Source organism: Halichoerus grypus, chromosome 5 (genome assembly GCF_964656455.1).
Source record: "Halichoerus grypus chromosome 5, mHalGry1.hap1.1, whole genome shotgun sequence".
Lineage (NCBI taxonomy): Eukaryota > Metazoa > Chordata > Mammalia > Carnivora > Phocidae > Halichoerus > Halichoerus grypus.
This window is the reverse complement of record NC_135716.1, coordinates 108,824,843-108,837,420: the sequence shown is the minus strand read 5'-3', so window position 1 is coordinate 108,837,420 and position 12,578 is coordinate 108,824,843.

Genomic DNA, 12,578 nt, shown 5'->3' with positions numbered 1-12,578 from the left:
TGGGAAGTCTGACTTGGTCTAATAAATAGTTGATAAACTATCATTCATCCTGAAATGCTAAGACAACAAGGTTTTCCTTTAATACAGTTCTTCAATAACTAAAGTTCCTGTTGACAGATTTGAGGTACCATGATATCCTCAAGCAAGATCTGAATCCACGAATCAGATTATTTTAAACCAAGCATAAGTGTATTTTATTCTCTTTCTTTGGAAATTGGTGATCTGGTGTGGTTGTGGTTATGGTTATGACCATTGGTTATGGTGTGAGTATAATTTTTTCACTAATTAGTGAACCAGTGAACGAGAAATTCTCATATTTCATAAATTCTGGTTTTCAAAGTGTCTAGAAATGCAAGCTTTTAGTGTAGGAGTATTTTATAGGTTAAGGCATATTATTTATACCTTTGGTGATGATGAAGATTATTGAATTATTTTGCCCATAAAATCATTTAATATATGTTTTTATAATCTATTTTTAGCCACTCAGAGACTCTACATATGATACTTCTGATCTTGCTAATTCACTTGAATATGGAGTAAGATAAGTGATTTTTGAGTATTTAAAAAATAGAATTTAAAAGCATTGATTGAACTGGTCGATTATAGCTGGAAGCAATCATTTCTTAGAGATTGGGTATTTATTGTATATAAATTATATTAAGAATAAATAGGGTATGTCATTCAGAATACTTTAAACTGAAATTTGAGACGATCCAACACCATTAAAACATATTAATGAATCACTCATTCAACAGACATTTATTGAGCACCTACAAGTTTTTTAATAACTATGTTAGCCAGAGGTGTTTTGCAAATGTCAGCACCTAGAAATTAGGTAAAGAACAATGAACTCATTGCTACAAATTGAGCGGCAGGTAGGTAATTATCTTTCTAGAAAAGTAAAGCAATATTATTTGTGTTGATGGGGGAAACATCTCTATTTATTGGGAGTTCCCAATAAATGTCATTCCGATGGTGAGTCAAGAGCAGTCTGGGACAAATCATGGAGAAAGCAAACACACCTTGAAAACAAGGAGGAGACTCACACTTAGTAACTGTTCTTGGACTATTTTATTAGCCATTGCTACACTTCAAAACCTGATAGCCCCTGGGCAAACTGTGGTATTTCAAAGATTCCCGGTAAAACCAGCAGAAAGGTAACTGTATCCTGTGGAGCTTGTGGGAGGAAGTAGGAAAGATTATTAGAGTTTATTAACCATCCTAAGGGATGTCCTACACACCTTTCTTAAGGACTCTGAATTTTGTCTTTTACTCTTCACTGACCCCTTTAACCTTTAGCCTTTTCTTTCTTCCAATTAATTTTAAGTATTTCTACAAGAAATCATATTACCAAGCTTCTACTTTGACTAAAATATTGAAATGACTTCCCAATACACTGTGGATTTGACCCTAGGCAACTGAGTTTTTTCCAGCCAATTTTCGTTACTTGCTAGTAATTTCTACTCCTGTCAGGTAGACAGGGCATGCCTTTCCTTTACATAGCCACTGACCCCTTCTACCTGGAGAGTCACTCATTCATTCTACACAAGTTTGTGGCTACTTAGTTTTTGTACCATGCCAGCCTGGGTGCTAGGATTACCAAAATATTGATTTAGATTCTGTCAGTCTCAAAGACGAGCCCATAGCCTAAAAAGAACATAGGCACATGAGTGATTACAAAAACAAAAATGCTGCCATACGTTTGTGATGAACAAGGTGTGGAAGCACAGGGGAGGGAGTGACTAACTTCTTCTGAGGGATCCCAGAGGGGCTTCACAGGAAACATGATGCTCCAACAGTATTGTGAAAGGTGAATATATGTTTCCCATATGAAAATAATAGAGAAATAGCAAAAAATAAAGGAATAAAAGCATGCTTTGGGAAAGAGCAGATAACTTAGTAGAGTTAGAGAGCTTGCAGTGATAAATAGGGCATAGAGAAGGAAATAATCAAATCTCATCCAGGCACATTTTTGAGTAGAAATAAATTCAGAGATTCTCTTCAAGAAGGCAGAATAGGCTGCTGTATGGGAAGTTGTCAGTCCAAGCTTAATTAAAGGAGTGTTTGTAAAAGTACCTTTCTGCTCACCGTAACGAGAAAGGAAATCTCTAGTGCTAGGGGTGAAAACAGACCCCACAGTGGTGAAGGCATCTTGAAGTGCCATGATCTGTAAAGGTGGCTCATCTGAAGGGCTGAAGCTGGGAGTAAGTCATTTCTACATCAAAAAAACAAACACATACACTGGGCTCCAGCGTAAGGTCAGGAGAAATCCCATGTACTGGTGGTGGGATAAGGCACAGCAGCATCCCACAGATGTGCTATTATTGCCATTACTTTCTAAATTATCGATATTTTTGGTTTTGATTTCCTCCTTAACCCACAATTTGTTTAGGAAAAGAGCTGCCATGCTCCTTGGTGGGATTTCCTGTGGAGTGTGACGGGAATTTCCTGTGGAGTGTGTCCCCTGGGTGCAGGGGCACCCTATTTCTTCCTCGTGATTGCCATAGTGGAGACAATGGTTTCCAGTCACAGAATGTTCTCTGACAGTCTTCGGTGTCAGAGGTCTTACTTTAGAAAACTGGACAGGCTCTGATGTTCTGAGAATCGGTGGGGCTGAGGGCAGGACTGTTGTACCCTTTCGAGGTGGCCACTCTTCTGCCAGTTCTACTTTGAAATATCCACACAGTTCTCCGGCAGACTCTTCACATCCTCTCTTCGTCTATGTTGCTTCTATTGTCAGTTCCTGCTTCCTTGATTTCTTACGTCTTCTACAAATTCCTCACTATTTGTTTTTCTCACAACTTCACTCGCTCCACTCCACTCATTTCTTAGCTTTCCGGTGCTGTTTTGGATTTATTTTCGTATTTATTCTGTGATTTCACTGGAATTTTGCAAGGTTTTTTGGTGGGGGGGGAGGTGGGTAAACTGGGTGTTTGGCCGGCTTTTGTGAGGAAGACACCTATCTATTCTCCCTGTTGTCTAGTTCATACCCTTGATTCCTTAATACCCAAGGAAACTATATTATTTATTAAGGTTGCTCCCCAGCCACTGAAGAAAAGTAAAATTGCTTTAAGTACTGGAGAATAGGGATCTGTTGTTTTCTCTATACTTACTTGATATTTCAGGATAGCACTAGTCCCTCAGGAGTAAACTCTAGAATATCACTGTCCCTTTGTCTTAGAGATTCCATCTGCTAAACTGCTATGTCCTCCCACACCTGCCGTCTTAGTGAGCTACTTCAAGGATAGCTTCACTGACCGTGACTTAAAGGTAATTTTGTCAGTTTAGCAAAGGGAGGGCTTTTGTAGTAGTCTATGAGACAACTTCGATTTGTAGGGCTGTGTAACACTACGTTTAAATATCCTTTTTTCTGTCTAAGTCCAGAGGAAAAAAAAAATTCAAAGACATTACTTAGAGAGCTTTATAAGTGGTTCTTGGAATCAGGGAGCCTGGTATATTTGATTCAAACCTGAAAAAAACCTATAGATGGGAGACTAGCTAAAGTGACCTATGGCAGCAGAGCGGGGGGCTGCATTTGAGAAGGGACCACTTTCTCCTGACAACAGTTCATGAGTTTCTGTTTCCCAGGGACCAGATAAACAATCTGTAGTAAAAATGTCTGTTTCATGTCATTTAAAAACAAAGCCCGAGAGGGCTTCTGCAAGGACTCAAGGAACCTCAGCCAACACAGGCTGCCATGTTCTGTTGGGGTGCAGAAGCTGAGGGGAGCCATGGGCTACAAGCCAAATGGGGGATGCTGCCCACATCATGTGTGCCACCCGAGCCTGCAGGAGAGAGGACCTTTTTTTTTTTTTTTTTTTTAAGATTTATTTATTTACTTTAGAGGAGGGAGAGAGAGAGAGCATGAGCAGGGGGAGGGGGAGAATCTCAAGCAGGCTCCCCACTGAGCATGGAGCCGGCGGTGGGGCTCGATCTCACGACCCTGAGATCATGATGTGAGCCGAAACCAAGAGCCAGACGCTCAACCAACTGAGCTACCCAGGCCCCCTAGATTTTAAATCAAGGGTCCGGGGAAAGCAACACAGATTACACTGGTGCCAGTAAAGTGAGATTTCCTACACAGCATCTTTTCTCCTTCCTCCATGACCCTTTTACCCTTGAGGATGCCACTGGCCACCCACCCAGTGGGGCAAGTAGAACAGAATTTTAGACAGAGAAATAGCAAAGTCACTTGTGCTCCCTTCCTCCACTATATGTTTCTAACCTGAAACAGACGTAAGCTGGGGAAATGGGGAGAAGCTTGAAATCTAAATGCAGTGCAGAGCTTGGAATATTACATGCTACTTGGTAATTTACTCATCAGTAGACATCCTGGAGATTCACGTGTCCAGAGGACATCTTAATAGCCAAGAGTGTCCAGAGAATCTTTGGGACCTGACAGAAATTTCCTCAAGGCAAAGAGAATAAAAGAACCACAAGTTGCGTTATGAGTGCACCTTTCTTGTTATCTCAATGTCTTACTTGTCCGAAGCAGCACTATTACAGATGCAAAGCCCGCCCTGCCCCAGGGTTAGTGTTACTCTGCTGTGAACCCATCTGATCTCTCTCGGGTGGAATTTTCTTGGACAGAGTTGAGGGTATGATAATCTGGGGTCCTAGTCCCACCACGTCCTGTTGTCCCAGCTCTGAATTTTTGTTCTATTACCTGGTGCCTTATCATTCTCATTAGTTCAGGAACCTGAACTAATTTGTCATTTTTCTAACATTAAACCCAAGGTATGAGGGAAGGAAAAGGGGACCTTCAGTGGTTTTTAAAGTAAGTTCCCTGGGGCACCTGGGTGGCTCAGTCATTAAGTGTCTGCCTTCGGCTCAGGTCATGATCCCAGGGTCCTGGGATTGAACCCCGCATCGGGCTCCCTGCTCGGCGGGAAGCCTGCTTCTCCCTCTCCCAGTCCCCCGCTTGTGTTCCCTCTCTTGCTGTGTCTCTCTTTGTCAAATAAATAAATAAAAACCTTAAAAAAAAAATAAAGTAAGTTCCCTGGACCGGCAGCATCAGCATTACCTGGGAACTTGTTATGACTGCAAATTCTGTGATTGACTGGATAAGAAAAGCCATGCCTGAGACCCAGCAATCTGTAGTTTAACAAGCCCATTAGGTAGTTCCTCTAACACACTGAAGTCTGAGTGCCGTAGATGCTCAACAGAACCTCATTTTATTAACCTGTATTATAATGTCAGTATTTCTAAAATTTTTTTACACTTTTAAAAACTGCGGGATATTGTTTGGCACAGTATAAACCATTTGGGAAAACTACTGCATGTGACTCCTTTCTCATTTTGGACGAGGTTATTAAAATACCATGGGCTCCTTGAGTACAGAATTTCTGAAACATGGTGCTTGAGCAGAGGTGAGTCTCTGGAACTCTGAATTCTAGCTGGAGTATCTCCCAGTGAGTCAGCGGGAGCCTGGCATCAGCAAGACCTGGTTTTGAGTCCCGTTATTTGCTTCCTTCTAGTTGGATGACCTTGAGTAAATTATTCAAAATTTTTAAGCCTCAGTTCCATAAATGTTGACACTGGGTCGCCAATAAAAGTACTAACCGTGTAAGGACGGTTGAAAGGATTAAATGCTCTGCGTATATTTAATGTGAGCAAAGCACTGAATTCAGTACCTGATGCAGAATAAGCTTTCGATAGATGGCAGCAGTCTTTACTGTAACTGAGACATCCTCTGCGCAGCTTGGGAGGCACCTCAGGTGTCCTATTCTAGCTCCAGGAAAGAAGGCTTGCCACAGATCCACCACTCTCCAAGAGGTCCAGAAGTCCCCTAGTTTATTCTGCTCCAAAGCCAAAACTGTCCCAGAGTTTTCCAGAACTCATGAGGATCTTCATTCAGAAGTTGATGCAATTTTCTTCTGTAGTGTGTGTGTGTGTGTGTGTGTGTGTGTGAGAGAGAGAGAGAGAGAGAGAGAGAGAGAGAGAGAGAGAGAGAGACTGAGTGGAAGCCAGCCTCAGTGAGGTGTCTGAAAATAGAAACTGAGCAGCTTCTTGCCCTTCCCAGCAGCCGTGAATGTTAGAGAGACACAATCCCCTGCTAGAATTTGGGGACAGGCCATCCCCAAATTGGCTAATTTTCTAATAATAAGTATTACCAAACAAAACATTTACTTTCTCAGTCTAAAAGCATCTGCATTCTAGTTAATTATTACAGAGTTCCCTCCTAGAATAAGAAGTATAAATTGCATTGCATTTGGGTTACTAAATGGGCCATTTAGGTGATTTTCTCCTGACAAAGAAAGTATTCAGCTTTTCTGTGTGAGAAAAAAAATTGCCTCCAACTTTAAAATGAGTCTTTCTAGTTTCTATCAGTCCCATCAAAGTTAAGAAAGATAACAAGCTAGTAGAGTAATTCAGAACAATGGGTTGAAAACACCTGTCATCAAATCCTAGCTCTGCCTCATGCAACGCGTTTGGTGTGGGAAAGCCGTTCACCCTCTGTGAGCCTCCACTGCATCTTCTACAAAGTGAAGAGATTGCGAGGGGCATCTCCTTCATTGTCGTCGGAGGGTTATATGAGAAATCAAAAGCAAAGCGTGCAGATTGATGTCTGGTACATGGAGAGACTCTCATGTTTTAATTGTTGCGTTGGGTCTTCTGAGAAGCAGACATCAAGATAGGATAAATGAATGAGAGATTAAGTGGGAGATATAGCTGTGAGGGATACAGAGGAGGAAGCCAGCGAAGGTAGGGAGAGCTCATCTGAGCCCTGAGGAAGGCAGGGAAGGAAGGACTGGGCAGGAGAATCTCAGACTACGGCACAGTTCGAAGGGAGTTTGGGCCAGGCTAATGGCAAATCTTCAAACCACACTTATTCTTTGGAGGGGTGCTGCTTCATAGGGGAATAGGTCAAGACTAGTACCCTGCCATGCTTAGTTGTTGAAGAAAGCGGCCAGCGGGATCGTGGCCTTGGAACAAAGGTGATAGTGGATCTAAAGGGGTGGTACCTGAGGCTATCAAGCAACTATGTTTCCTGAAGGGTGAGATCCGAACAGTATATTCTCATGGCCACCACAGTTGTTTTGGTTGTTATTTAGGAGAGGTGAGAACGGCCTCAGACAACCACGCATACTGGGCCTGCACGAGAGAAGGGGTCCCGGGGTGAAGAGAGGGCTGCAGTCCAGTCCCTGCTCCAGTCGCTAAACTGCGTACCTGTACCTGTGGGACAGATACTCCTGGAGGGGGCACCTTTGTCGAATGCCCACACCGGCGTATCTGGGCAGGAGGGTCTGGCCCGGGCGCTTTATGCCACCTTGCAACAGAGACCGTTTAAGGATACGAGCATATACGTGTGCATACGTGTGCGTCGAGTATTGAGCGGCAGTGGGGCACTGCGATGAGACTCGGTGGGGAACTGGCCTGGTAAACCAGGAAGCCGCTAGCATCACATTAACTTACTCTCTGGAGGAAGGGGCAGGGTCTGGAGGATCCCTTACAACCAAAAATGTGAGTTTTGGTAATTAATCATTTGAATATAAGAGTGTCTCTTCTATTGAAAGCAATCAAACTCATCACCTAGCGAAAGGGGTCAAGTTCTAAAGACTTCCATTTATCGCAGCTCCTTTGTACTCAGCAGTGTCTGTGCAAATTGCTTATAAAGTGAAAGGCATGGGGGGAAAGGCCCGTGGAAGGGTTCTGAGGTAAGCTTGGTTTTAACTCCAGGCACTTTCTCCATTTATTATCAGAGGGAAATACATCAAATATTCTCGAGCTGGAAACAATGATTAAAAGCACGCTTTTCATTTGATTCTGAAAAACAAAAGAATGTAAGCTGTTACCAAAAGAAAAAAAAAAAAATCAAGCCCGTGCCGGGCCTCCCAACCCGGAGGAAATGAACGGCACAGTCTATGCCGGTGAGACTCTGGGTGTGGGCACCTGGAGCAGGTTCATCCGGGCTGTGTCCACACCCCGGTGATGAATTAGTTAACAGTCTACATAATCTTCACATGTTGCAGCTAAGATTTCAGGTATTTTAAATCTAAATGAAGGCACTTTGCTTATCCTGTGTAAATGGAACTTACAAACAGAACTGCAATTTCGTTTAATAGCTATAAACCATTACTCTAATGGTTTGACAAATACCTATGAGGATAGACTGCAATATTTCATCCAAGAAGGAACGGAATATTAAATAAATGTAACCTCCCAATGGGTTCTGCTTTAACCCCCTACTAATTTTGGAGGGTGGATTTAAAAGCTGAAAGCATTTCCGAGTAAATGTTAGGGATGGCTGCAGCAGGTTCTGTGGTGAAGATTAGCACTTTATCCCGGTAATCACAAATCCTCTTTTCATCTTCCATTATCACTTCAAACTCATCATTGGAAAGTGCAGAACTTAACTCAGAAGTTGGAAACGCCATTGCCTCATGTCTAACATCCTGCTGGGGGATAGAAGCAATTAACTAATTTCTCTGCTCATGCTTATTATTTTTCTGGGGACAAAAAAACCCCCTAATAGTACATTTACAGACCCCATCTAGGTTGATAGGGGAGTCAAAAGTGCATGCCTCAGTAAAATGGAAAGATGAGTCACCCTTCCGTAGTCAGAGAATATATCAAAGGCACCATCTCTTGACTCAAAGAATAAAGTGTCACCAGGGGACTTTCAAATAAGAGGCCGCATAAGTTAGAAAATGTGAATGGTGTCTAGAACCAGAAAAAAAGTAGTGTCTATAATTATCTTCTGTAATTAAAGATACTTTTGATGTTGGCTGATGTGGAGAGTGAGAGAAAATAGGACAGTGCTCCAAGGACAATGTGTTCAAGGAGAAATGTGATAAGAAAAAGGACAGTTTTCATGCTGAGCACAATACAGATTGAGTTTCATTTGATTCATAAACTTTTTGTCTTCTGAAGACATATCACTCACAGGCACCGCAAACGAACTTTTATCCTGATGATCAGGACAAACATCTGGGGGACCCACAGAATTGATCACGTTGGTAATGACCCGAACAAAATAATAGCAGCTACAAACCCGTCAGTTATAACTGACTTAAAAACAAAAAACAAAAACCAAAACCTGAAGCTGCTTGTAATGGCTGCTTTCATTCTCTAGTTTTGTTTTGTGTTTGACAAGAGAAAAAAAAAAATGTGCTGGAAGCCTCCGATGACCTAATGGCAATTATCAGAAAACCAATCAAAAGGCAATTGGATTTTTAGAAAAGTGTGACTTATCAATTTATCCAATAGAGTTTTTCTTTTTTTTTTTTTTCTTTTTCAGCTAATTGGATGGTGGTTAAAAAAAAATTCATTTCACAGTAACACAGATTTTTACTAATAGAGTAGCCCGAGAAGCCAGACCTGGTATCAGTGTGGGAGAGACCATCCCCATCCATCCCGGACCCTTGCCGCCTCCCAGATCCGCTAATACTCAGCAGCCGCACCTGCGGCAGCGCCAGAAACTGCTGTGAGGAGACCTGCTTCCAACCGCAGAGCAGGCGTGGGGTGCAGCACTGCGTTCTGATGAAAAAATAACATCTCTATGAATTTTCTAAATTGCATCATGTTGCTTCAAATGACAGGAAAAGGATACAAATACATATAACGAACTGATTTGAGGCATAAATTAGCCCCCTTCGTAGCATGATGGTGTTTCAAAAAAAAGTATGTGAAGCACAAGCCTGTGTCCTCCCCTCAGCTCTCTTTCCCCCGCCCCCATCCACCTAAGCTCAACAGCGCATCCCGTTTGTTGGCAGATGGAAGAGCAGCCGCCGCCCCCGAGCCCCCAGTGTGTGCTGTATGGATGCATGTGTGTAGGTGTATCTACACGTGTGAGTATATAAATACACTCAGGTGTCGGAACAGTTTTCCTCATGTAGGGAACTTGAGATGCACGTGAGCACATGTGCGCATGCGTACGCGCACGCGCGCGCACGCACACACGCGCGCGCACACGCACGCACACACACACACAAGAGAAGTGGAAGGGGGTGTTTCAGATTGAAAGTAAGTGTTCGCTTCCAATTTTGGAATGGACAGTGTAGGCAAATTCCCACTTGTAATCACTGTATTCACAGGTATAATTCCTAATGGTGAGTTTTTCAAGAGAGGATGCGTTGTGGTACCCGCAAGTCGAACCAGCTCTACGTTAAGAGGAAAAGAGAAAGAAAAAGCAGCCTCTGGTCTATTGAAACTTGCTTTTCATTGGAAAGATGCTGAAGGCAGAAGTGTACAATTGCTTGCCTTTCAATATTCCATTTGCAAGAACATCTTTTCATTGATCTCTGTCTGTATGTCCTGAAAGTGTGTGGTGTTAATTTGTTTTCTGAGATATAGATCACATAGTGTTATCAACACTTACGCTTCCCATTAAGGTTCTTGTAACGTGGTCTATTTTGACTTCTTTTGCAGCAAACTCACATCTACTATTGTAGACAGAACTCTATACAAATCCAAACAAAACAAAACAAAACAACCCAGTTCCTATGAAGGCCGAAGTCCAAGTACCTCCGATGGCAGTTTATTTCCCAGTGGAAATATGCTTTGTTGTGACGTGTGTGGATGCTTCAGTAATCACTGAAAGGTAGTTTTATGGACAACTTCATGGTGGCAGATTTGTTTCTCATTCACTGAACGCCAAAGAAAGATGGAATTTTCACAGTGATGTGTTTTGCTAAATTTTAAAATGTGAGGGGAATTTTTTAAAATTAAAATTCGACTGCCCCATCTATTCAAGTATAACAGGTTTTAATAGATGAAAAGGACTTTTCAAATTAGTGAATGCTCCTCTTTTTGAGTGTTTCCACCATGCTTCCAGGCCTTGTGTCGAGAAATTTATTAACACTGTTGCATTTCACCCTCTCAAGGAGCCACCCAAATGTGTACTTCCCCATCTCATATTGATGTAGAAACTCGGGCTCAGAGATTTTTGGTGGTTCACCCGGAGTCAGGACAGATAACAATGCCAGCCCACTGGCTCAGTATTTATTCAAAATAATTCTGAGTGCTTCAGGTAAAAGAAGGTCATGATTTTAAATCTCACTGGGCTGATAAAACAGGCATTACACTGAGGGTTTATATTACGATTTTCATGGCACTAGAACTTCATATGCATAAAGTGTTATTTTCTGACATTATGTAGCTTGATTTATTTTTATGGTAAGTCCATTGTAGGGTTTGATACATATTTAAACAAGAAAAAGGAAATTAAATCTTAAAAGATCATTTATATAAGATTAGAGAGGCTGTCCTAAATACACACACGTGGATAAGGGAAATGTTAACTAAACTGCATTTCATATCTGAGTCCTATTCTCTTCCTGATCTTTTCTCTCTGAATGAGAAGTTTTTCAATCACTATGTTTTTACTGAGGGAAAAAGGCATTTGGCTCATCCTTTTCAGTAGGTCCTGAAATACTGGTGATGTTAGACTATGTGAAAAACAGTTAATTTATTTAAAGATATCTGAGGAAGGTCTTGATGTTTAAGAGCTTTAGAGGTACCTGATGGATATGGGCACTTAACAAAAACTTTTTTTTTTCCTTTTCATCAAATTGACCATGTCTCAGACTTCCAGAGCAAAGATTCACAGAGCAAATGATTCTCTTTTTGGTTACCTACACCTCTTGCCCTCCCCCTCCCCCCTTTCGGCTACTCTAAGTCCTGCCTGCCCACCCTGGGGACTCCTGCGATCTCAGCACACATATAAGGCATTAGCTCTGGTCCTTCCAAACTAGTTGGGAACTCTGGCTCTATTTGATAAACAGGACTAAACTTCTAGAGTGCAGGCCAGAGAGTCTACATGATAGCTTGCCCCTTTAGAACAAGTACTGCCTGACTCTCACTGGACCCTTTGTCTACATTTTACGGAACAATGACATTTATTTTATCATATCAACATTGTAGTCATGCTACGGGCATACACGGCAATTCTAGAGAAGGAACGAGCAATAGTAGGGAAAGCTTCATTCCTGATTTTTTTAATATTTGGGATTTTGACATATATTTGCAGTAAGGGGTTATAAATTGGGATCATAGAATTGTGGCAGAAAAGTTAGAATAATGAAGTTGGAAATAAGATTTTTATTTTTTCTTTCTTTGCCTTTGCTCTTTAGAGACTATTTTCAGTGATCAAAAATAATTTTTTTTTCCTGTGAATGTTAAGGGTGTAGCCCCATGAGACTCCCAAACATATTTACACTTGAAAAATAGTGGTTGAGTAAGACAACAAATATTGTAGATGCTCCTTCATCAGCTCAGAGGCAACATGCAAAAAAGAACACATCATACCTCTGCACACATCAACACAACTTCTCACATCCTGCATTTCCAGGGCACCACCACCCTCTCAGGGTCGAAGGGTGACACATCAAAGTCTTGCTGGACTTTACTCCAGCATTCCTATCCCATCAGCCACTGAGCCTATTGATCATTCCTTTCTATTCTCTCTGCCACTACTCAGGCCATGCCTCATCACCTCCTGACCTGATGTCCTAGTTTCCCGCCCTTTTCCAGGTCTGCATTTAACACCCCTGCACACACACACCCAGACGGATCCACATTCCCCATATTCAATTTGACATTCAAGAATCCCCAACATCTACTTCACTTTTTCCTTG